The 25,000-nt window shown below is 41.1% G+C and overlaps 1 long non-coding RNA gene across 1 annotated transcript in view; it reads left to right on the forward strand.

Moving 5' to 3' along the window:
* Nucleotides 1–1,719: 1,719 nt before the first annotated feature.
* The window catches only part of LOC106484609 (uncharacterized), a 104,726-nt gene continuing 81,445 nt past the window's right edge, over nucleotides 1,720–25,000 (forward strand). The window contains exon 1 of the long non-coding RNA XR_001292593.2: nucleotides 1,720–1,823. This is a non-coding gene — a long non-coding RNA (uncharacterized lncRNA). The remainder of the gene's footprint in view (nucleotides 1,824–25,000) is intronic.

Here is a 25,000-nt window from a genome sequence, read left to right on the forward strand (position 1 = left end):
TAAAATCCCTGTATAGCATGGCAGGTCAACTTTAGGATTTAACAGTCTGTTAGCATGTGTAATTTTGGTTGCCAGATAATTTCTTTGCTTTTATACTTGTTTTCAGCAGACAAAATATGTAGATTAAGGGAGAGTGTTAACCTTTCAGAAGGGAGGGACTGTGAGAATGAGCTTTTATTGCTGTTATTCTCCTCCTGTTTTCTTACAGGCTGGTCTCAAATGTTACTTCCTATCCTCAGTTCTTTATCTGTGGGCAAAATAATCCTCCAAAAAAATGAAGGGTAGTTTGACCTCTCATTTATCTGTGTTCACAAGACACTGTCACTAGACTGTTGAAAAGCTCCCAGAAAAGCGTAGGATGGTGTGGGGGGCAACGAAGGGGGGCAGAGGGAAAGGTGGAGATGGCAAAGAGAGGTAAGGAGTCAGTCAACAGGGCCTGTTAATTTTAAGCTATCTGTCTGGCTGGTTTTGTTTTGGGAGTATAGACTTTCTCACTGTTAAGCGAGCAAATTATTTTTCTTTTTGTCCGGCTTGGACTAGGGAATGATGAGGGCCCCCAGGAGAATAAATTAGAATTTGATGACTGTGGTAACAGACAGGCTGAAAAGTCAATGAGGTTGTTAAAATAAGCCTTTCCTCCCATGCATTGCCATACGTGCCAGCACCAAGTGTTCCTGACAGGAGTGAGAAAATAAGTGAGATAAAATTCCAATTAGATCAACTTAATTCAGTGGTGAAGGTGATGCTCTAAACACCCAGAAAAAGGGGTGAAAGTAAATACCAAAGTTGCCGTAAGACAAACTCCTGATATAATGTGTGGATGATGACATTAAAAAAATCTTCTTGGGTTTTTTACTTTTCCCCTGGTTCACAAGAAGCCACTTTTCTGACATGTTTTGTATTTACAGTCCCCTCAGATTTTAACAATGTTTTCAGCTTGTGCCAGAATTAATTTTGACAGAGTGACAACTGTTTGACAGAGTGACAACAATATAATCAAACGCTACTGTAGGACCAGTAAAATGTTGTGAAGATGTCCAATATATTAGTCAGAAGAGTGTATAAAATTATATCAGTCCATGACAAAAAAGGTCATTGTGAATTTAAGTTAAAATTGGCTTAAATTATCTCTCAATTAAGGAGTGAGTCAATTAAAAAAATAGAAGATGACAAAGTTGGCCACATGAAATTTCACAAACATAGTTAGACAGATCTGATTTTTCTTTTATCAGCATCTTAGAGCTATTTCCCTTCCTCCAGCTACACTGAGCTTGTCTTATTAAGAATTAAAGGGACATGAATAGTTACTGTAGTGCAGGTTTTATTCTGTTTTTGTGAAAGACACCACATCCCACATAGCTAGAATTTCAACTCTTTTTACAGATAAAGAGCTTATCTGAGGCAAAAGTGGGCAGTGTAAATATTTTGTGGTGATATTCTGCTGGTAGAAAGGTCCAATAGAATATATTTAAGGTTAGTCTTTAAGCTTCTCATGCCTGAGTCTGAATCTTCAGCCCATAAATAAAGAAAAAACAAGACAAGAACACATGAGGTTTCTGTACATTATAAACAGGGTAGAGATTTAAAAAGTCTCTGAAAAAGGAAGAAAACCAGATGATTGCTCTCTATTGATTATGCTTACTGCACATTATTTCTGTTTTTATTAACCCAAGACTTCAGATTTTCTCCTGGTCTTCAGCAGGGGCCAAGAAGATAAGTTTCCCTCTCGCTTTCTAGGGGAGAGAGAACAGAAGCAGTCCCTGCTTCTTCCCCCTGGGGCTAATGACCTTCTTTTACAGAGTCAGGAACTGGCCATATTTCAGGTATGTTGGGCAGGGCATGCTTAATGATAATGACATTAAAAATCTCTTGGAGATCAGTTGGACAACTGAAAAGAAATTCTTTCCCCTTGCAAGTCCTTTGACCTTGTCAGTGGTTTTGGTTTCTCCTACTATTTTCCCATGGTATATTACAGCTTTGGATTTTTTTTTTCCTTTGGTCTTCTGTACTATTTGTCTTAAGTTATCAGATACTGTGAAGAGTGCTGTGTTCAGTGTTGTTTAAAGCAGCACAGATATCCTACAAATTTTTTGGATTGTATTGTTACCTGTGATTGTAAGAGTCTGGACTTAACGATCCCAGTGAGTCACATATGGGTCACTAGTTGTGTTCCTAAAAGTTTTTGATCAATTTTCAATAAGAATGGTGATACTGAACACAGAAGAGAGGCAAAATAGCTATGGGAAAGTGGAAAAGGAAATTACAACAACTGAAGTGGAAACTAAAAGTCAAAGAGCTTAATGTATTTGAGTTGGGGGAACTAGATAATCTCCTTCTTGCAATACTGCATGAACTGACACATGAAATTGCAGGTCCAGCAGCAGAATTTTTCGATAAATCTGTTTTCAATAAATCAGGGAAGGTATAACTGGAAAACAGTCAACACAGGGTATACATTTAAGAAATAGAGAACAAAAAGTGATCTGGGCAACTACATGATGTGTTTGTCTACCTCAGTAATGTACAAGGCTCTAGAACATATTAAAAATGATTAAAAGTGTAGAAGTAAATGGAAACTAAAATGCATCCTGAATTTACCCTTCTTACACTTTAGTAAACAAATGCATCAACTTTCTTGGATAACTAATTTTCTGAGAGGAGGAGATCAAAATCAATCTCATTTCTCATTTCTTTAAGTCCCTTAAAGGATTTTGCATGACTTCATGTAAAGAATTTAATTAGTTAAGATGGAGACAGTTGGGATCCATTCAAGAACTGTCAGCCTTTACTGACATTCTTTATTCAAAAAGTCCTTATTCAAGACTGTTGAATGTTTCCACTAGTGATTTGACACAAAGTGTAGGAGTATGTAATGATAGTTACTAACAAAGTTAAAAAATGTTGTTAATACAAAGAAGGATAAGAATATCTTATGAAGGACTGAATAATCCTGAATGTATGAAAAATGCATATATAATTAATGTAGTATTACAACAGTGGACAGTCACATACTGATGGGCTAACAGGAATTTCTGCTATAATGTTGAACCAGCTGATTGAAACAAAACAGAAGGTGAGAGATCTTGGAGAATTAGCTGATCACAAAGTGAAAATTTGTCTGTAGTATCATGAAGCAAGGAAAAAAAAAGAAAAAACAAAAAAAACAGCTGTAATCTTAAGCTGCATCTTGTGAAATATTTCCACTGGCCTGGTAATGCCATTCTCAGAGGGTTTTTTGAGTAGGGGGATCTCGGAAGGGCTTCCCAATCTTCTATAGCTGTGCACTGTTCTGCTTATCTGTGTTTAGTGAAGATTAATTCAAGCTGGAATGGGAGCAGAGAAAAGCTACTGGCAGATCAAAGTAATGGAGATTCAACTACATAAGAGGAGGCAAAAAAAGCTTGGCTTGCTTTTTAATGTAGGGAAATGAATGATAAACATAGAGAGAGAAGAGCTATGTAAGCTGAAGGATGTGGTTGGTACCAAAATAATTGGGTATAAAATGGCCAGTAATTCATGTAAGATGGAAGGTTCTTAATCAATGGAAGCTTTCTAGTTCAGTCTTTTTGTATTAACGGGCGAAAAAAACACCTTTGTGGTTTCAAGATGTAACTTGGTAAGTTTGTTAAGAAGATTAACATGCAATGTCTATATGTATTACCTGGAAACTGGAATGCACTATTTGCCCATCAGTCTTGTATTTCTTCAAACACTGGCCTAAAATCATAAGACCTTTAACTTAAAAAAAAAATAATGTGGTGACTTCTCATTTTCTTTTTTCTTTCTAGAGCTATTTTGTTTTCAGACTTTTCTTCCAAAGTCTGAGGGCTGCAATCCTACTTTATTTTCAGATAAAATTCTCGTTTCTCAAATACTAACAGTACTCCAGTGATAGGGCTTAAGAACTGTAAATCTGGCTCATAATAACATCTCAAAAACCAACCAGTTCTGCACTCTGTCAGAAGAGCTGAGAAGCTTCAGTAAGGCAGTTCTCCTCTGAGACCTTCTGATGACAAGGAGTAGACAACAACCAGCGCTTTATTATGCCGTGGCAGAAATCCCTGGCGTGCACACATCTGAACTCATGTGTCCTGTCCCATTTTCCCCTCCCCCATGTCAAGAAGGAAAACTAATGCAGACACAAGTAAATGTTTAGGGAAGGATGCTCAGGGATTTGGAATGGCATCCATACAAAGTACAACAAATCAGGCTAGGACTCTTCAGCCTGGAAGGATGTGATAGATATCTAGGAAGCATAGGGGAAGGTGAGCATGGAAAAATTGTTCACTGCTTCTTTCAGTAAGAGAAAAAAAATACCTCCCCCCCAAACACATCTATGGGATGTTAAATGAGGCTTGAATGTGAAAGGTACTACACGAAGGAGGCTGGTTTATGGATAATGCGGAGTTAAGGTGTGGAGCACCTTGCCTCAGGGTGCTGTTTGTCCTGGCTCCAAAAGTCTCTGAGCCGCATGTTTCTGGGGAGTAGCCAAGTGTCTTGGAGAAGTATGATTAAATCCTTGATCTGTTCTTAGGCTTTTCTAGGCTTTTGGCTACTGCCAGAGTCAGCTGGGCTAATGGAGTTTTGTTTTGATCTGATACTGCTATTCTTATATTAACTCTGATAAATGTTAGAAAGGGTAGTTCAGCTTTGGAGCTTGCAGAGGGAAACATATTCTTGTCCAATCCATGGCCAGTTTGTGTGCTAATATGACCACAGGGCATCTGCAAAGGTTGCGGTAGTTTTTACAGCGGATCTGCCACAGTTGGGCAAAGAAGAGCTGAACTGGAACTCCAGCTACACCATGACACAGGATAGCATCCACAGCTTTGGTATGACTGACTTATGTCAAACTGCACAAATTTCCCTCTCTAAATAGGCTAAAAGTCTTAGGGGCATGAAAGGAAATGACAAGTCATTTATCTTAACATTGATAAAAGCGATGCTTAATGTTTCATTTTCATAAGCAAAATTTTAGTCATGGCACAGTATCAATGGTTCACTGTCAAAACTACGCTGTGGATTAAGAGCAGTCTTGGGTCCGATGCCATTTAATATTTTCATTTGCTGCCTAGATGATGGAGTAGAAAGTATGCTTATTAGTTTTGTAGAAGACATCATACTTTGAGGCACAATGAGTTCATTGAAGGATAGGATTGTATTTTTTAAGAACAGAGGACTAGAAGAGACCACAAGGGACAAGCAAAACCCCATTCAGAAGACCCAATTATGCATCACAAAAAATAGGGAGCATTTCCATTCTGACTGCCCCATAGGCAACCCACTGAAGCACAAAACCAGCAGTACAATCTCTTCTCAAAATCATTTTGATAAATTTGGAAATTGGTCTGGAAAATACTGGAATGCAGTTGAACAGGGTCTAGACCAAAGACCAGCCAAGGTCTCTTCCTACCTCCACATATCATTCTATGTAAAAATGGCAATTTTTTACAAATGTGCTCACTGGAGTATTGTCACATTTGCTTCCTCCTCTGGCAAAATCAATTCTACTTGTTGCTTTTTCTCTCCCTCAAGCCCTGCAAGACCAAGTTAAGAGGGAGCTGCAGTGCAGCTAATTGTAAGAGACTGAACAAGATCCCGTTTGTCCTCCTGTTTCATCGCAAATCCCAGTCAGCTACTCCCAAGTAGCATCAGTTTTATTCGTGTGTCAGAGCAGGCTGAGCCTTTAACTGGTGATTATTCACAAGAAACAGAAGGCTTGGCTTGCATTTCAGAGAGCAGGATGCGCTTCCAAGGCTTTGTAGGAAGACAAAAAAAATGAACTGTTTACTTGTAAGCTGAGCATACTTTATGTAGAAATTATGGGAAGAAAATCAGTGTGAAATCCTATGGAATGGTTTACAGAACAGAACCACAGTTTTGATTAATTAGGAGAAAGTTCACTGTATTTTTGCTTTATCCTCTGTAACAGCAACACTTTTATGGCTTTCTCAGTATTTTTAAATTTTAGACTTTATGATGTGCTCAGGATTGTTTTGGACATTTTGGTGTTCCTACTCATTATGGAGGAGGAATAGTTTTGATCTTCTTTATCTTCTTTTTCTTTTCATCTTCTCTGTATATCAAGCAATATAAAATAATGACTCAGTGGAAAGATTTATTTATCATATGTCTTCCCATAAATCCAATAAATGTAGTTATAAATGTATACGGAATTTTTGACTTTAAAAATGGCCATCATCTCCAGGAACTGTGAAAAGCACTTCATTAAGTGCCTTTAAGAAATTTCAAAAGCAGATGTGAAGTTTGTATCCTTGTTTTAGTGCTCAACCATTGGACACAGATTGCCACCCTTTTAGTTAAAATTATAGCCGTCAATTTATATAGAAAGTTTTCCTTTTTTGTTATACCATTTGCAGTTGCCAAAATGTACACCTGCTAGTTTGGGCTTGATCCTTGGAGTATAGAAGTTGATTTTCCATGCATGTTTAAAAATTATCAGCTTCAAGACCAAAACTAATCAGGCAACTCTTTTGGTTCCAGTGCACCAAGCCTTCATGGCTATCTGTTATACTACTGTCTTCAAGTGGGACATTTATCCAGCACAGAAATTGGGAGCTACTGTAAAACTGTTCTATCAATAGCAATGTTTGAAATATGTCCTTGGCCTTCTGCCATTCAAGCATTGCAAATTGTCATATTATATGTGACGGACTGATTATGATTTGTCCTTTTTATGACAGCAAAAAGTGTTTTTCCTCACCCTGGGGAAAAAAAAAAAAGCATTCAGCTACATTGAGCGATTGTTCTAATCCCATTTAGCTGTTGTTTTGCAAAAAGTTTGTTTTAACAGGCAGCTATAGAAGTCTCCCAAGATAGTATCCTATAACTGATGCAGGTCTTCCACAGTTAATACAATGTTACATATAAATGTTATAAAAATCCTATAATTACAGATTCTACCTGATGACTAATATTAATGAATGTTTTTGTCTATTAAGTGATAGGAAAATTAAAATACATGGTATGGTTATTGCCTGTGTTGGTGTGCTGAAAAGAAAAGGAGGCTCAGTGAGTGCTGCACAATACCTCACTTCACCTGTAAACGAACAACTGTAGTTGTCAGTGGTGGAAATGCTTATGGTGTGACAGATGAATGAATTATGGGAGTAACTCCAGTGGGAAAGTTTTGAACTATGGGGATAGCTGTGCTGGAGGCATATTTGGGTGTCCCCACTTGTGTATATGCCACATAGGCATCACTTCTTAGGCATGGTTATGTATAATATGGTTTCTGAACTGTATTATACGTGTTAGAAAATATACTTCTGTTTTCAGCAAGGGATAGACAACAACTATTCAAAAGATCCTAAAACAGAACTGGGAGATTATAAAAAAAGAGAAAAGAGCAACAGAGAAACTGCAGTCACAATCTCTCAGTCAAACAGAAAGAAAAAGCATCATTTTCTGCACTGGTTAACTAGTGAAACTGATAGCTAGTGATCCAGTAAAATAAATAGCCAGCTCAAAACCCATTACCCACCATTGTTAGCATGTAGCACAAAAAATAGTAGGTAAGTTGGAACAATATTAAAAATAGGCCCTTCAATTTTTTTTTAAAAAGCATCTGCTCAGGACCACATTTTTAAATAACTCATTGAATTAGCTAACCATACTTTTCCCTGACATCTTAATTAGCTAATTATGTCTCAATTATTCATTGTCCATAATCCACAGCTGCCTGTAAATTGAAACTCAGCAATTGTGGCTAATCACATATTCTGTAATGAATCCTGGGTCAGAGTCAATGGCACTCTGTTGCAAATTGAGCAGTATAAGAGTAATTTGCTCTATAACTAATACCTAATATTTTTATTCTAAAAAGTTTTCAGCATGTTTGTCACTTTTGAGAGCATTAAGATGGATTTCTTAGGGTCAGTTTTACAGGTGGCTCTTTATTTAGATTCATCTATAAGTATGTTCTATATCTATACAAATGGACATATTCATGTATGTGAGAAATATTGCAAAAATTGGCAAAAATGAGAAGGGAAATCTCATGGAAATTTGAGAACAGTACTAGTAATACTGAAAACAAAACATGTTGTTTAGCATGAAACTGTTGTAATTTAGACTTATAAGCTTTTGTCAACAACATGACTTTTTTTTAGTTCCTTAATTTATGAGCATGATATAAATACAGTACACTGTAATTAGTATATATAATATTTTGAGAATGCAAATCTAGCATGCCTCTATTTAGATTACCCTGAGCACTTCATTACCTGGTCATTTGTGAGCTACTAACAATTTTTCCCTTTCTGTGGCTTTTTGGAAACTTTCATTGTCTCACCAAGCTTCCTGTTACAATTTTTGGAGACTAAGCTTGATATTTGACTTACTTCCCCACTCTCCTTGACGTGCTAGGTATTGGACTGTAGCATGCAATGCACCTAATCACCTACCGCAGAGCCAAACGTGCTGTCACTCAGCTCTGAGCAACTGGAAGAAGAACCCCCAGTGTGACTCTCAAACTGCCGTGTGGCATCACTACCCATGTAACAGAGAAATGCTCAGAAACCTTGCTGTCATTTTTTAGCCTTGATATTTGGTCTGCCGCTGAAGAGGGGATTTGATGAGACAATGTGAGACAATTGTAGCAATCCTGCCAGCCCACTGGGGAAGCGCTCTTAGACACTGCTGCGTTTCTGACGCTTGCTTTGCCTGCAGTCATCGGCTGAGGGATGCTTCAGTTGACGAGGCGCAGCCTGACCACGCGTAACCACAAGTCAGCGTAGCTTTCTGCTGCTGTCATTTGGAGCACTGTTTGTTAAACTCTTAATTGCAGTGTTGAAAAATGATAGAACTGTACCTAGAGACATACCATGTTCTACACAGAAAATTCATTTGACCAAGCTTAAATGAAAGTACTTGTAAAGTATACTGCAGCTCATCTTTTAATAGTTTCTGTACAACAACATTTACATCTCATCTATTGTCTAAAAATAACTAACTTCACTCATTCATATCCTCTTACCACTGTTTACTCTTCCTGTCAAGAGTACAAATGCGGTTCTAATCAGTTTGGGTCCTTGTCTGCTTTGGAAAACGTATCAGGCTGAAAAGTGAGCTTTACAATAACCAGCCTGTTCTCTTTTGGAAGAAATCCCAGCTACCTGTATGAGGATATTTTAAGTGTTGATCAGGCCCATAGGGTGTCGATATGGCCTGGAGTGTAGTTCATTTCAGAGAGACGGTGATATAAAAGGTCTGTAAACTTACTGCATGGAAACTCTGCAATGCAATAGCCTTTCAGGTGATAGGGAGAAAAAGTTCCCCTCAAATGGAAAAAATTGCTTGTTCTTTTTCAGGGCAGGTGGTAGGGGATGCACTCAAGGAAATAAAAATGGCTTTTATTTACTTTTCCTATGCAGAAGATCTAAAGAAAAGTAGGCAACCATCAGACTTAATGAGCCTTGTTGAAGAGATGCATTCTGATGGAATTAATGCATCATTTATAAAGTACTTCATAGGAAAATGATACAGCAAATCACATATCACTTTGATGTCTTGCAACACTCCAGCTTATTAATATTTATGCAATGAATTCAGCAGTTACAAATGATAAAATCATGTATGTCAATGGCTGGAAGAACACAGTATGGGATCATCAGTGTGGACTGGTTACAAATAGAAGAGCTGGGCAGAATTAGTACAGAAGACATCAGGTTTCAGAATCTGAGTTCAAATCCTTGACTTGGACCCAAATAAATGCCACTCAGTGTGCTGGAGAGACAGCGCTCTCAAAGTCCCTGGCAAACTCTGCTCAGCTTTTGAATGCTGCTGCGCTCTCTGCTCAATCCAGCTGGGGCTAAAAAGCTCCAAATAGAGACGTATCAAGCCTGCTTTTGTCAGAAGCACAGGTAGTTGCAATGCAGTTCTGCCACAGAAGGAAACAAAGAACTAAATGGTGTCTTTGCACTAGATGTCATTTTGGTGAATGAGTACCCCTGGATTGCCAGTACAATTGCACAGGTGTAGCTGCATGGTCTTTATTTCCCAAGGTTACGTTGTCTTCTGTTCCTGCTTTCTGGGCCTTCTATTACATTGTAGGAAGATGAGAAATGGGTAAGATAGGCTGTAGGATGAGTGAATAAACATAGAGCTTCCCCTTTTGTAGTAGTCAGAGGAGTCTGTCATGTTGAGAGTATTTCTCAGCCAAGATGGAGAATACCTTTTTCTCAGTGAAAAAGTGTCACAGTGTACCACTTTTTTTTTAGTAGACATATCGGTGTTCTCTAAGTGTACCCAACTGCTTAGTCCATCTACTTTTAAGCCAATGTGGATGGGCTGGTCCTGATGCAAGGTCTATAGGTTACCATCAATTAGAGCTGTGTTCTTTAATCTTTCTCTTGAGACACACGGCTCTGGAGAGCTCAGACCTGGCCTCAGGTTTCTCTGGTCTTGTAGCAGCTCCTCTGAGCTCCATCTGCCTCTAGCAACCCTCACTCCTAGTTTATCATCTTCAAACGTAAGTTGGCCAGTAATGAACACAGCCTCATCCAAATAATTTCTTCACCATAGTCACCTTATTTGTAAAAAGGCACAAATGAATCAGAGGGCTCTGAAAAAGCGTACAAGTCCTGAGACAAAGCCATCTTTGACCTATTTTCCGTCTTTCTGTAATTAGCTTTTCAGGCTGGGCAAAGTTACCCTTTCTTTTTCTCTCCCCGGCAAATTCTTATCAAGCAATGACGTGGTTTAAGTAGCACCTTTTAAATGTGGCCTCTCTCTCTCTCACTTCCCTAACTCGTCTTTCCATATATATGCTGACTGAGAACCCATATGTCTGTGAGCTGTACTGTTTGGTTCAGCAGTTAGACACAAGCAGACAATTCCCAACTGCTCTGGTGCCATTGCCATTTGCTGAAGCTCTGAGACATTCCTCCTGGTCCAAAAAGCTGTCAGAGGTTTTTCCCAGTGCCTTGCTTTGTCTTAAACTGGACATGAGTTCGCCACATAACAGAAAGAAGTGGAGTTTCTAATTGGACTCCAGGCATATCATAGAGGAAATCCAACATTGGGATGTGTCTGGATACACAATGCTTCCCTGACTTTTGTTCTTGAACCCACAGCTCTTCAACTCTATGCACTCAGACTCTTGTGTAAAACTTAGCTAGCACCAAATCTACTGGCAATCTCAGTCAAACAGCTTCCGAAACTCAGTTTTTAGTAGTACTGAATTGTTTCACCTGCATCAGGGATAGCTTAAGAAGGACTCTTCTGTCTCTTTGTTTTTATACTTTGCCTGAGGATAGAAAAATATTACCTTTTTCCTCCTCCACCAGTGAATATGGGAATTTATATCTTCCTTGGAAGCATCTAGTTGCTGTTGGAGACAGCTTGATAAACATTTCTTCATTTCCTGTGGTCTATACTACATTCCCTAGGAAAAAGGCGAAAGAAAGCTTTCATACTAAAAACTCTAGGTTATTCAGTACAAAAACACAGGGAGATGATTTTCCTTTGCCCCCCCCCCCTCCCTGGCAACCAGCTCTTCACTGATTTTGTCATTTTCTGTACCTCTGAGAAATTTTTTCTTTCAACAAGTTAAAAGCTCGCTTGGTTTGCCTGCATGCTCTAGTGAAAAGATAAATATGCCTTCTCTTTTTCCCTAGTATGTAGCATGACAGTAGACAAGATCATTGGGATTTATGTGAACAAATTTGGCTGGCTTCTAATATTGGATTATAAAATGTAATTCAGGATCACTAAGAGCAAATATATTTTTAAATCGGATTAAGAACATATTTTAGAAGGTCAAACATAAAAAGTGATTTTTGAAACTATTTTTTATGTTTTCCTACTTACAGTGTTTGCCATTTAAGAACAAGCAGTTAGTGTACAGAAATGAATTTATCTCATCATGAAATTACATTGCAGGAACAGGAAAACACTAAGATATAAAAAGTCTATAATCTGATACATTTTCTTTTAAAATACTTCTGCAGATTCTGTGTAACTAAGGGCATCTGCACAGAATCCTACTGATTTGGGACATAATATTACACTTCTTCACATAACCCCAGTTCAGGGAGAGTGTTTTAGCTTAAGCATAAATGTACTCTGTTTGATATAACTAGAACTTCTTATGTACTTATATACTTCTGCACACGCTTTTAGTGACTTGCACAGGATTTGAATTTCATCTAAAGCGTACCAGGGAAATACAATACACAATGCTCTGAAATGCCCGAAGTTCAGATTCTCTGAGCTGCCAAAAGATGGATCTAAAGATCTTCAAATGCAGGTAATGCTATGGATCTGTAGCCAGTTCAGACCTAAGAAACAATGGTAAAGCTCTTCTAACTGTTCTTTAGTGTTACACTGGGATATTGCCTGGAAACTATTTTCTCTGACTATTTTCTAATAAGGAATTCAGTTCAGAAGTGATTAGTGCAGAGGCTTGAGTAGAGGTAAATAGTGCTGAATGAGCAAAGCACTGCTCAGTAGGCCTGTCTCTTTCCCCACCGAGAACTTCTGGGTAAACCAAAGAGTACAAAAGAAATTTATTTCAGTATTCCTGACAAGAAGAAACAAGGCATGCCTGAATTGCTGTTGCCTGAGTCATATTACAGATATACTAGAGATACATTAGACACAATGTCCTGTGTGGAGATTAATGATGACTTGTACAAAGGGCTGTTCTCTCCAGTGCACATGAATATGCCTGGGATGCATGAATTCAGTGTGCTATTTGGTTCATCAGTATCCCTGCTAACAACTGCTTTTGTCAGGGAGTTTGACAAGGCTATTGATCTAATGTGCGGGTTATAGATGTTACTTGAAAGCACAGGCACAGCTTTGGCGTTTATAATTCCAAGGCAATGATCAATAATGGAAGATATATATCCAGTTTATGACAATTTCTTTTATTTCCTTGATAAACGTCTTATTCCACTGCAACCAGGGAATTCTCTTTCAGCTCCCTATTTTGCTAGACTGCAGTACAGGAAAAATATTTCTAATGTGCATAATAGATCTAGGAACACCAGTAGAATGGAAAGACCATTGCTTAATATGTTTTAGATATTAAGAAATAAGTGATTGTATCTATTTAGAAGTGAGCTTTTTATAAGTTAATTTCAGCAAAGTCTGAATGAACATAGTTTACATAGAATGTCTTCATCATGTAATGTTTCACAGAAAGAGCTGGAAAGAAGTAAATGAGTGTCTTACAATGTAATACAGAAGTGTAACCTGCCATGCTATGACTAAGTGGAGAAGGATTTTGAGACCCTAGTTTCAAGCACTTGTGTTTAAAAGGTCTATTAAAAGCTCTTCACACTTCAGTAAACTTTACACATTGTGGTTTTCATTCATTTCCTGCTTGACAGGTTGAATGGGAATATGCAGTGCAGCTATTGGATGTTTACCTTTACACTTTATTTTTTCTTCAAACACAACATGTATTATTGACTTTTATTAAGGCTTATAAGTTAGAAAAAATAGATCAGTAAAATTCAGGCAGCACATGAGTATGACACAGATCTCTGAATTCATTCAGAGGTAAAGTACATAAAACTGAGAGCTATTTTAAAATCTGTTTTATGTTAACAATAGCATTCCCAGACAACAGTCATTTGATTATTACATCCAGTTTCTTTCCTCTAAGTAATACAGTGGTTCTTCTTTCACAGAAATGCATCGTGGCATGACACTTCTCAGAACCAAACTGTTCTTTTGCTATTTTGGCTAAGAAAAGATTTTTTTCAGTTGAAAAAATCATTAAATAGTACACAGGTTCTCCCTGTAAGAAAGGAGTAAGTAAAAAAACTGCAGAGCTGAGAAATACATAATGTTTTCATTGTGTGTGAAACTGAATTATATGTTTCCTCTTCTTTGTATTTATGTATTTATTTTGTTTTCTGAGCAGAGACTGGTATTTTTTTCAGTAAAAATTTTTACTGAGCTTTTTTAGAGAACTTGTTTCATCTCACTGAAGAATAGTAGTAATTACAAATTTACTTAGTAAATAGTGCATGTAATTGAATTCTGTTATGGCATTTAGAAGAGCTCATGAAGACAACAAATATTTCTGCAGGAAACCCTGGATGTGAAATCCAGTTTGTTTAAGTTTCAACCAACAGAGAATGGGACGCATCTATTTCTCTGTCAACTTTGCTGACATGTATACAGAACAGACATGATAGCATGACAATTGTACCAGATCACTCATGAGAAATGAGAAATGTGGGGGAAGAGGTGATAACAATTACAAAAAGGAAGTGCAGTGATTTAGATTTTTTTTCATTTGGTTTAAGTACTTTCTGGTTGTATGAGAAGATATAAAATTCTACTGAATAAGTTGAAATTTTCATGCTCCCTGTAGAAAATTTTGCTTACATAACAGAGGGCTTAAGCTGAAGAGGTCAATAAATATCGCAGGTACCTTTTCGAGAGGAGATTTTTACCTACTGTATAAAGGCAAACCTGTCACATAAAGCAGCTGTACCTTAATTTCACAGACACCACACATTCATTCAGCCATAGATGCAAATGGAAGGTTCCTTTCAAGTCACATAGATAAGAACGTCTTTACAGCCTTAAGATGTATTTATTTCATAAATCTTACTCACACCTTTTCTCCAGCTCTTGCTTCTCACCTATTCTCCTGTATTGATCAGCAATGACCAGAAGCTGTTTCATAAGAAAAAAATAGAAGGCATCCACAATGAAAAATCTAGAAAATTATCTATTTTCAGAAGATTATTTTGGATTTAAACATTATTTTGTTAAGGGCAAGATGGAACTTTCCCAATATTTATTTTGGCTGTTTTATTTAATTAACGAAGCATGTTACCATGTTACCTGACACCAAAAAATACAACTCTTCCCACAGCCAGAATGGAATAAATGATGAAGAAATTGAACGTAAAATGAGTCACACTTGGGGCCAAACTCAGAGGCAATGTGTAAATTGGTGTAATCCACACATAGTTAAATTCATCTGTAGTGTCTTATATTGATGAAATCCCTACTCCAAAAAGAGGGATTAGGAAATATGAGGAAGCAAAAATTGAAGTGTGTGGGACTCACTGTCACTGAAGAATCCCCTGCCAATTTTTCCCTGTACAATGGCCTTTCTTTGTCAGGGCAGAACTGAGAGGAGCGGCATCAGACAACTCCCAACATCTGGCGTAGTGGCAGATGACACCCATGTTAGTATGTGGCCAGATTGGCCATGATGGATGTTGCTGCTTCCTGGGGCTTATAAAGGGACTACCAGGAACAGAGTGTGAAGCTAAGCAGCTCTGAGAATATTGCAACTTCTACTAAGACAAGACAGTCCCAGAAAATAGGTCAAGCTAAGGGTGTTTCAACTTCTCTGATATTATTATATTTACTTAGTTATGCATAATTTCCACTTTCCATATCATTGGCTGCTTTACAGTCTCCTGGTATTCAGCTCCCTTCATCTCATGGTGCTCCAGTCCACCTTGATATCCTTGCTCTTGGCCAGAGTCTAGGCCACAGCATCTCTTAGCTACGCTTTCACTCCACACAGAAGGCAAATTGCACAGGACGTCCCTGAGCAAAAGATTGAGCTTCAAGCATTTTATAGCTCCTGTTCAGATTCCCCTGTCCACTTACAGGAATAAAGCTGAGCTTACAGATTTTCCTATGTGTTCCAGTTGCTGGAAGGTAGGGAAGTAGGAGGTTGGGAACGATACCGCTTTTTCATCCCAGCCACCCTGTTTGCATTTTGGCAGAGACCTTCATTTGTATTGCAGTGCAGAGAACTGTCACTGTCTGCTCTAATCCCTTTTATTTTAAAGAAAGAATGAAGGACTTGACTTAAAATCAAATTCCAGTGTCACCTCCAAGTATCAAAAAATTTCTCTTCCAACTACCAGCAAAGGGTGCCTGTGATTATTTCTGTATTTTTGCAGCAGAGTGCAATGAAGTCTGTCTCTCTGGCTTTGACAAGCAATGCTCGTGGCAGCTTCTGCAATGAGACTATACCCTTGTCAGGTTACTCTCTTGGGAACTTTATGACCAATAGATGTTTACAATCACATAGGGTTCCTTTCTAAGACAGCACTTGATTTTTAATTCAGAATACATGGTACTTCTAGCCCCTAGAGTGGAGTCGAACAACAAATCCAATATGCGCATTTGTCAACTGACACTTACTCTCTTCCACTTTTTCACAAGGTGGTTGCTCCACATGTTCCCTTTGGGAGTTTGGCTTCATGCTTGCAGCAAAGACTCCTTGCTTTGCTGTGTAATTCTCAGTCCCATTCACTGCTGCCTCAAGTGCACAGAATTTGCCTTGTGATCTGATACTAATTCTAACTACTTCAGTGCTGACTATATATTGTTTTGTGCTTCATAACAAAAGAAGAACTCACTTACACAAAGTGACAGCATTTCCAATAGACAAATCATTCTAGCTGAAGGTTTAGAGATATAGTATCTCTATTAATAAAGTCACTAAAGAGGATCCTAAAGAAACCTTTTTCTCCCTAGGGTTCCAAATCCACAGATTATTGGTTACAAGGGAAAGAGCTGAAAATGGCAAGAACAAAATTCTTTCTGACTCTGGACTGAAAAAGCATATTCCTTAGCTCTGCCTGTAAGATACTCATCAGTGACTTTTCAGATCTGTGGGGAAACAATAACTTTAGATCTAAGAAGCATGAACACAGTCACTATAAGGACAGTCTTCTTAAACATATGCTGTAATCCTGAACAAATGTGTCTTCTACCCATCTCTCCCCTAGCTCAACTTTCATTTATACGCTACCAGATTTGTACACAGACATTTCAAGCATAATCACAAGCTGGCTAGTATAGCGTATATGCTAACTAAATGTGTATACAGCTCTTGGACCACTGACACCGGAAAGGTGTTTGGCAGATTACATTTCTGTAGAACCCTATAGGATTAGAGTAACACTAAATGAAGTAGCTGCTTCCCTGATTTCTTGGGGCAGTTGTGTATGCATACTCCAATCAGATAAGTTATTCTCTATGCATCATGCTCAGTGAGAAAAGTCTGGATTACATTTATCTCTTCAAGTTCTACACAACCCTGCTTTGCGAACGTTTTATCCGGGCAGGCTTTGATTGCCTTGTAATAAAATCAGAGTGAATTAAGTCAATGACCAGCTAATTTTACCAGGCTTGAATGCTTACATTTTCTCTCAGTAGACCAAAAGAGTAGATTTACATAGTATAACTGGGGTACTCTAATTCAAAATAATATAAACTACTGCAATATTTTGCATACACAGAAATCCATAATTGCTTTGGAGAAAAAAATGGAGAATCATGCATTTCATTTCTTATAAATGAAGTATTAAATGCATATACTATATACCTAGTATGCATAGTATGCATACACCTAGTATGGTATATACCATAATATAATATTAATTATATTCCTAACTAGCCAGTGCTGTGGCCAATATTTCGCTGCTTCCTTATCATGAAATGCCACCTGTAATTTCATTTGTCCTTGGCTTTATTTCTCAGCCTCTAACTTCTTCAAACAGTTGAAAGTGTGAAGTCTCCTTCAAACTCATGATGCTGAAGCTCAAGTCAAATTGCTTAGTCAGTGTGACATGACACAAACCACTAGGGAACAACCTTTGTTAGATCAAACCTTGCTTTCTTCAAAACCATGTCATGACTGCATATTCTACAGAGACCGTCACTGCTGCTCCTTGCTGTACATTGTGACCTGATGCCACCTTTAAAACAAAAGTTATTTATCCCTTCTCCTCTTTGTTCTTTGAAATTAAAGACTTTTTTTTAATTTTGCTTAGATGGGTCTACTAATTTCTCTTCATGACTTTTATGTCATCCATGTATTGACCACCTGTCAATCTTTATGAAATGTATTGTACATGGGACCACTCTCTTTCCTAGAAAAGCAAACTTTCTAGGTGGCACTTCTGCCTATATCATAGTAGCGTTTTTCATCCAAATGTCTAAACAGAAATAATCACATGGATTTTGTTTACATTCTACCTACATTCGAATCAGTGCTAACATCTGGAATATGGTAACACTCCCAAACAGAATCTCCAGGGAGAATTCCGTGCTTTTTCTAGGGCTGTCTTTCTCGGTGCAGTGCATCTCCTGATAGTGTGGAAAGTATACCCTCCCATTCCCATTAAGAACATATACCTAGCAAAAGAATATTAAGAAAAGCAAAAGCTTTCTTTTGAAAATATTAGTCTTTTATAGCTATACCGAAAGCTGAAAGACTTCCAAAGACTAAAAAAGGTTTTCTTAAAGCTGAAGTATTGCAAATTCTTCTGAATGACTCAGATCTTTTAAAAAAATTCAGGCAACTTTAATATGTGACAACTTTCTGAAACTTCAGCAAGGAGCGCAGCTCCCAGAGCGCAGCTAACAGAGGCAGCAGTTTGCGCAGCAGTGGTTGGGCTCTGACTAGAACTTGAGGATCTTGTGGAAGTTGTGGGCTTTCTGAGGACCCCCGAGGACCTAGAAGGTGATCGCTGTGAACAGGAAAGGGGAAGCTAGGCAAGGACAACTGCAGGAGGCCTTGACTTCTCCTGGGAAAAGCTCGTGGGAAAAGCTCCAGCTAGGAGTGGCTGCTGCTAACGAGCTCTCTGGGTTGCCCCTGACCAGAGGGGGTTGGGGCCTTTGATCCCAGTGGCCCTTGATTGGGCGGTCAAGCACCCTGTGAGTCAGTGCTAGGGAGAGGCCTATATAAGAGCCAGGCCTAGAGCGCAGCTCCCAGAGCGCAGCTAACAGAGGCAGCAGTTTGCGCAGCAGTGGTTGGGCTCTGACTAGAACTTGAGGATCTTGTGGAAGTTGTGGGCTTTCTGAGGACCCCCGAGGACCTAGAAGGTGATCGCTGTGAACAGGAAAGGGGAAGCTAGGCAAGGACAACTGCAGGAGGCCTTGACTTCTCCTGGGAAAAGCTCGTGGGAAAAGCTCCAGCTAGGAGTGGCTGCTGCTAACGAGCTCTCTGGGTTGCCCCTGACCAGAGGGGGTTGGGGCCTTTGATCCCAGTGGCCCTTGATTGGGCGGTCAAGCACCCTGTGAGTCAGTGCTAGGGAGAGGCCTATATAAGAGCCAGGCCTAGAGCGCAGCTCCCAGAGCGCAGCGAACAGACGCAGCGAACAGAGGCAGCAGTTCGCGCAGAAGGGCGCGCGAAGGGACCTTCATTTCTGTTCCCTGTGGTGTACACTTCCTCAAGTATGGTCGTGACACGCCGCACAGCGCGTTCCCCAGTGACTGTTGGAGTTGCTGCGTCAGAGGCTTGGACCCAGACTGACCCTCTGACAGTAGATGCGGCTCTACAGGTCTCAGGCTGCAGGAAGTGCTTGGGGCCTCTCCAGGAGGCCTGGGCTGGCAGCCAGCTCTCCTGCAGGAGGTGTGCTGCTGTTGACGAGTTGTGTCGTCAGGTAAGGGAGTTACGGGAGGAGGTCAGTAGGCTGCGCATCATCCGAGAAGCAGAGCAAGAGATAGACAGGGTATTCTCGGAGACTGTACAGCTCCAGGAGTCCCAACCCCCTGCAGCAGTGGAGTTGCCAGAGGGCTCTGTGCCGTGTGAAACGGTACATCATAACATCACAGAAGAAGGCTGGAAACTGGTCGCTGCTCGTGGGAGGAGAAAGGCTCCTACTCCTCCTGAAGACCTGAAGCTGAAGAACAGGTTTAGTGCCCTCCAGGATGAGGAGGAGATGGGCATGGCTGCCAGGGAAGTAACCGGGACAACAGACCCTGTGCCCTGCCGGAACACCCGGAAAAAGCGGCGGGTGATTGTTGTGGGGGACTCCCTGCTACAGGGGACGGAGGCATCTATCTGCAGACCTGACCCCTTGTCTAGAGAGGTTTGTGGCCTGCCGGGGGCTCGTGTGAGAGATGTCATGCAAAGACTGCCAAGGCTTGTCCACGCTTCGGACTATTACCCACTGCTGCTCTTCCATGTGGGCGCCAATGACACCAAGGGCAAACTGGAGACCATCAAGCAGGATTTCAGAGCTCTGGGGATGGTGGTCAAGGGTCTGGGAGCCCAGGTCATCTTCTCCTCAATCCTGCCAGTGAGGGGGATGGATGAGAGGAGGAGGAGACGGACTTTCCAGGTTAACAACTGGCTGCGCCGCTGGTGTTGGCAACAGGGTTTTGGTTTCTACGACCATGGGACCCTGTTTGAAGATCGACAACTGATGGCGAGAGATGGGATCCACCTCACAAGGCGGGGCACACAGGTCTTTGCCAACAGGTTGGCCAACCTGGTAAGGAGGGCTTTAAACTAGGAAAGATGGGGGAAGGGGAGAGTTATAGTGACAGGGTAGTTGGCAAAAGACTGCTCAAGTCAGGATGCCTCCAGCAGGTGAATGCAGCCAGGGAAGTGCACATGAGATGTGCCTGTGGAGGATCCTCTTGTATCCCTCCTGGGAAATCTGCATGCTCGATCACCTCCCTGAAATGCCTGTACACCAATGCACGCAGCTTGGGGAACAAACAGGAAGAACTAGAGATGTGTGTGCGGTCGCAGGGCCATGATCTCATTGCCATTACAGAGACATGGTGGGATAGCTCGCATGACTGGAGTGCTGTCATGGATGGCTACGTGCTTTTTAGGAAAGACAGGCCAGGAAAGCGAGGTGGTGGAGTTGCTCTTTATGTGAGAGAGCAACTGGAATGTATTGAGCTGTGCCTAGGGGTGGATGAAGAGCGAGTCGAGAGCTTATGGGTAAGGATCAAAGGGCAGGCTAGCATGGGTGACACTGTTGTGGGTGTTTACTACAGGCCACCTGATCAGGAAGAGGAAGTCGATGAGGCCTTCTACAGACAGCTGGAAGTAGCCTCATGATCCCAGGCCCTGGTTCTCATGGGGGACTTCAACCACCCCGATATCTGCTGGAAAGACAACACAGCTAGGCACAAACAGTCCTGGAGATTCCTGCAGAGCATTGGTGACAACTTCTTGACACAGGTGGTGGAGGAGCCAACAAGGAGAGGTGTGCTGCTGGACCTCGTACTAACAAACAAAGAAGGACTGGTGGAAGATGTGAAGGCTGGGGGCTGCCTTGGCTGCAGTGACCATGAGATGGTGGAGTTCAGGATCCTGCGAGGAGGCAGCAGGGCACCAAGTAGGATCGCAACCCTGGACTTCAGGAGAGCAAACTTTGTCCTCTTCAGGGACCTACTTGGAGGAATCCCATGGGTGAGGGCCCTGGAAGGAAGGAGTGTTCAAGAGAGTTGGTTAATATTCAAACATCACCTCCTCCAGGCTCAAGAGCGGTGCATCCCTATGAGTAGGAAGTCAAGCAAAGGAGGCAGGAGACCTGCATGGATGAGCAAGGAGCTCCTGGCAAAACTCAACCAGAAGAAGGAAGTCTACAGAAAGTGGAAAGGGGGACAGGCCACTTGGGATGAATATAGGAATGTTGTCAGAGTATGCAGGGATGCGACGAGGAAGGCTAAGGCCTGTTTGGAATTAAATCTGGCTAGAGATGTCAAGGACAGCAAGAAGGGCTTCTTCAAATACATCAGCAGCAAGAGGAAGACTAGGGAAAATGTGGGCCCTTTGCTGAATGGGGTGGGTGTCCTGGTGACGAAGGATGCAGAGAAGGCAGAGTTACTGAATGCCTTCTTTGCTTCAGTCTTTACTGGTCAGGCCAGCCCTCAGGAACCCCAGACCCTGGTGGCAAGAGAGAAAGTCTGGAGAGAGGAAGACTTTCCCTTGGTGGAGGAGGAGTGGGTTAGAGATCATTTAAGCAAACTTGACACCCACAAATCCATGGGCCCTGATGGGATGCACCCACGAGTGCTGAGGGAGCTGGCGGACATTATTGCTAAGCCGCTCTCCATCATCTTTGAAAGGTCATGGAGAACAGGAGAGGTGCCCGAGGACTGGAAGAAAGCCAATGTCACCCCAGTCTTTAAAAAGGGCAAGAAGGAGGACCCAGGGAACTACAGGCCAGTCAGCCTCACCTCCATCCCTGGAAAGGTGATGGAGCAGCTCATCCTGGAAGCCATCTCCACGCATGTGGAGGAAAAGAAGGTGATCAGGAGTAGTCAGCATGGCTTCACCAAGGGGAAATCATGCCTAACCAATCTGATAGCCTTCTATGATGGAATGACTGGCTGGGTAGATGAGGGGAGAGCAGTGGATGTTGTCTACCTAGACTTCAGCAAGGCTTTTGACACTGTCTCCCATAGCATCCTCATAGACAAGCTCAGGAAGTGTGGGTTAGATGAGTGGACAGTGAGGTGGATTGAGAACTGGCTGAATGGCAGAGCTCAGAGAGTTGTGCTCAGTGGCACAGAGTCTAGTTGGCGGCCTGTAGCTAGCGGTGTCCCCCAGGGGTCAGTCCTGGGTCCAGTCTTGTTCAACTTCTTCATCAATGACCTGGATGAAGGCACAGAGTGCACCCTCAGCAAGTTTGCTGACGATACAAAACTGGGAGGAGTGGCCGATACGCCAGAGGGCTGTGCTGCCATTCAAAGAGACTTGGACAGGCTGGAGAGGTGGGCAGAGAGGAACCTCATGAAATTCAACAAAGGGAAGCGCAGGGTCCTGCACCTGGGGAGGAATAACCCCATGCAGCAGTACAGGTTGGGGGTTGACCTGCTGGAAAGCAGCTCTGCTGAGAAGGACCTGGGAGTGCTGGTGGACACCGAGTTAAGCATGAGGCAGCAATGTGCCCTTGTGGCCAAGAAGGCCAATGGTATCCTGGGCTGCATCAGGAAGAGTGTTGCCAGCAGGTCGAGGGAGGTGATTCTCCCCCTCTACTCAGCCCTGGTGAGGCCACATCTAGAGTACTGCGTCCAGTTCTGGGCTCCCCAGTACAAGAGGGATGTGGCACTACTGGAGCAAGTCCAGCGAAGGGCCACAAAGATGATTAGGGGACTGGAGCATCTCTCTTATGAGGAAAGGCTGAGAGAGCTGGGCCTGTTTAGCTTGGAGAAGAGAAGGCTGAGAGGAGATCTTATCAATGTGTACAAGTATCTGAAGGGAGGGTGTCGAGAGGATGGGGCCAGACTCTTTTCAGTGGTGACGAGCGACAGGACGCGAGGCAATGGGCACAAACTGAAACACAGACACTTCCATCTTAACATGAGGAAAAACTTCTTCACTGTGAGGGTGACAGAGCACTGGAACAGGTTGCCCAGAGAGGTGGTGGAGTCTCCTTCTCTGGAGATATTCAAAACGCGCCTGGATGCAATCCTGTGCAATGTGCTCTAGGTGACCCTGCTTGAGCAGGGGGGTTGGACTAGATGATCTCCAGAGGTCCCTTCCAACCTCAGTGATTCTGTGATTCTGTGAAGTTATTTGAAGCAGGTCTCAGTTTCCTCCAGTTTGCTGACTATTGGGATATTTGAAACGTTTAGCTTCTTTCACTGAATTATTTTGCACACCGCAATCCAGATTCTGCAGTATCAACATCTCATCACAAAACAGAGGCAAAGCAGCACCAGGAAATAGCTAAAGCAAGAGAAGAAACAGATTTGTTTCATTTTGTACACATATTCCTTACTAATCAGTGATGATGGTAAAAAAAATCCAAAACAGTTACAAAAATTTACTAAAAATGTTTGGATAAAATATATTTCATATCTGTGAAGCTTTCCAAGGCTTTTAAGGTCTCAGTATTAAATTTTGCCAAAACCTTAATTTCAGTCGGTTTAACTCCACTTGACTGATCCCTGAAAGTATTTTTCAAAGAACAGTTTCAGCAGATAGCCAACAATCAGACTTTGAAAGTAGCAGGAATTGTTAAGAAATCAGCATCTTTTCACAGTCTGAGATAGTGTTTCCTTGTCTTTAGAAATGCAGTTAACATCAGTGTTTAAACTTATTAATGATGAATACAGGGAGCGCTTTTATGAGTGTGTTGTGAACATGTGTACACAAGCCTACAAGTACAAATAATTTTGCGTGCAAAATGCCTTCTACCAGGCCTACAAGAACAAAATGCAATCCAGGCGATCTTTGCATTGCAAAGAATCTCACCATTTCAAAGCTCTGTACAGTCATGCACCCTTGTAGGGATACATGTGTAAATGACAGTTTGTACTTTTGTTAGCTCCCAAGGATAAGACAGAAACAATACAAGAGACACAACAGAGATAATATACACAGAACTGCCTTTACTCTTTTTAGCTTGTAATGCTAAAGATTGTAAAACTTAGAATATCGATTGCCTAATCTGCAAAAAAATAAATGTGATTTTACATAAGATATGGGATGATCAGACTCTTACCTTTCTGTTTGGAAAATCCAAAATGCACAATTTTCTCACAGCTGGAGGATCCTTCTCACAGCTGTGGAATGGAAATGTCATCATTGCATGATTTCTCTAGACTTCCTAGAGTTTTTTTATTTTATGTATGTATATCATGAAAGTAGTACATGTCCCTTGTCTGTCCCTCAACTTTCCTTAGAATATCACATGGCTACCATTAAATTAAACCAAGCTGTCTTCAGTTTGAAGCAAGGTAAAAATGGAGAGATATGAGCTTTAGTGTAAGAAAGAAAACACAGGGATTGAAAAGTGTTTAGCATAACTTACTGCCATGTTTGCATGTGTCAAAGAGCGCTAACAGATGGAAATTTTTTTCAATGTTTAAAGACTTTATTGTTCAGGAGGAAGGCATGAAATATTTCCGTGAAGATGTCAGGGGATAGCAGGATGGTCATTAATACCAGTGTTTGGAGTGGGAAGAAAAAGGCAGACTCAGGAACACTTGTAATGCTGCAGTGCAGACATGACCTGGAGAGCAGAGTGCTCTTACTGAAAAGCAACAGGGACTACTGTAGAAACAAGGTGCGAGAGTTAACTCCTTTTTTGCCACCTGGGTCTCTTCCATTTTAAATGTCTTTTACCTCAGTAGGACTGGGAGAAACCAGGGTGTCAACATCGAATACAGGGTCTGAAATATCACAACTGCAGGGAAGGAAACAAATGCTCAGTGCCTGGCCAGCTAGTCCAGGGGTGAAGATACACCTGCTCCCACATCTTCTACTGGGCTCTCCTGAATA

Source organism: Apteryx mantelli, chromosome 2 (assembly GCF_036417845.1).
Source record: "Apteryx mantelli isolate bAptMan1 chromosome 2, bAptMan1.hap1, whole genome shotgun sequence".
In the NCBI taxonomy this organism is placed as follows: domain Eukaryota; kingdom Metazoa; phylum Chordata; class Aves; order Apterygiformes; family Apterygidae; genus Apteryx; species Apteryx mantelli.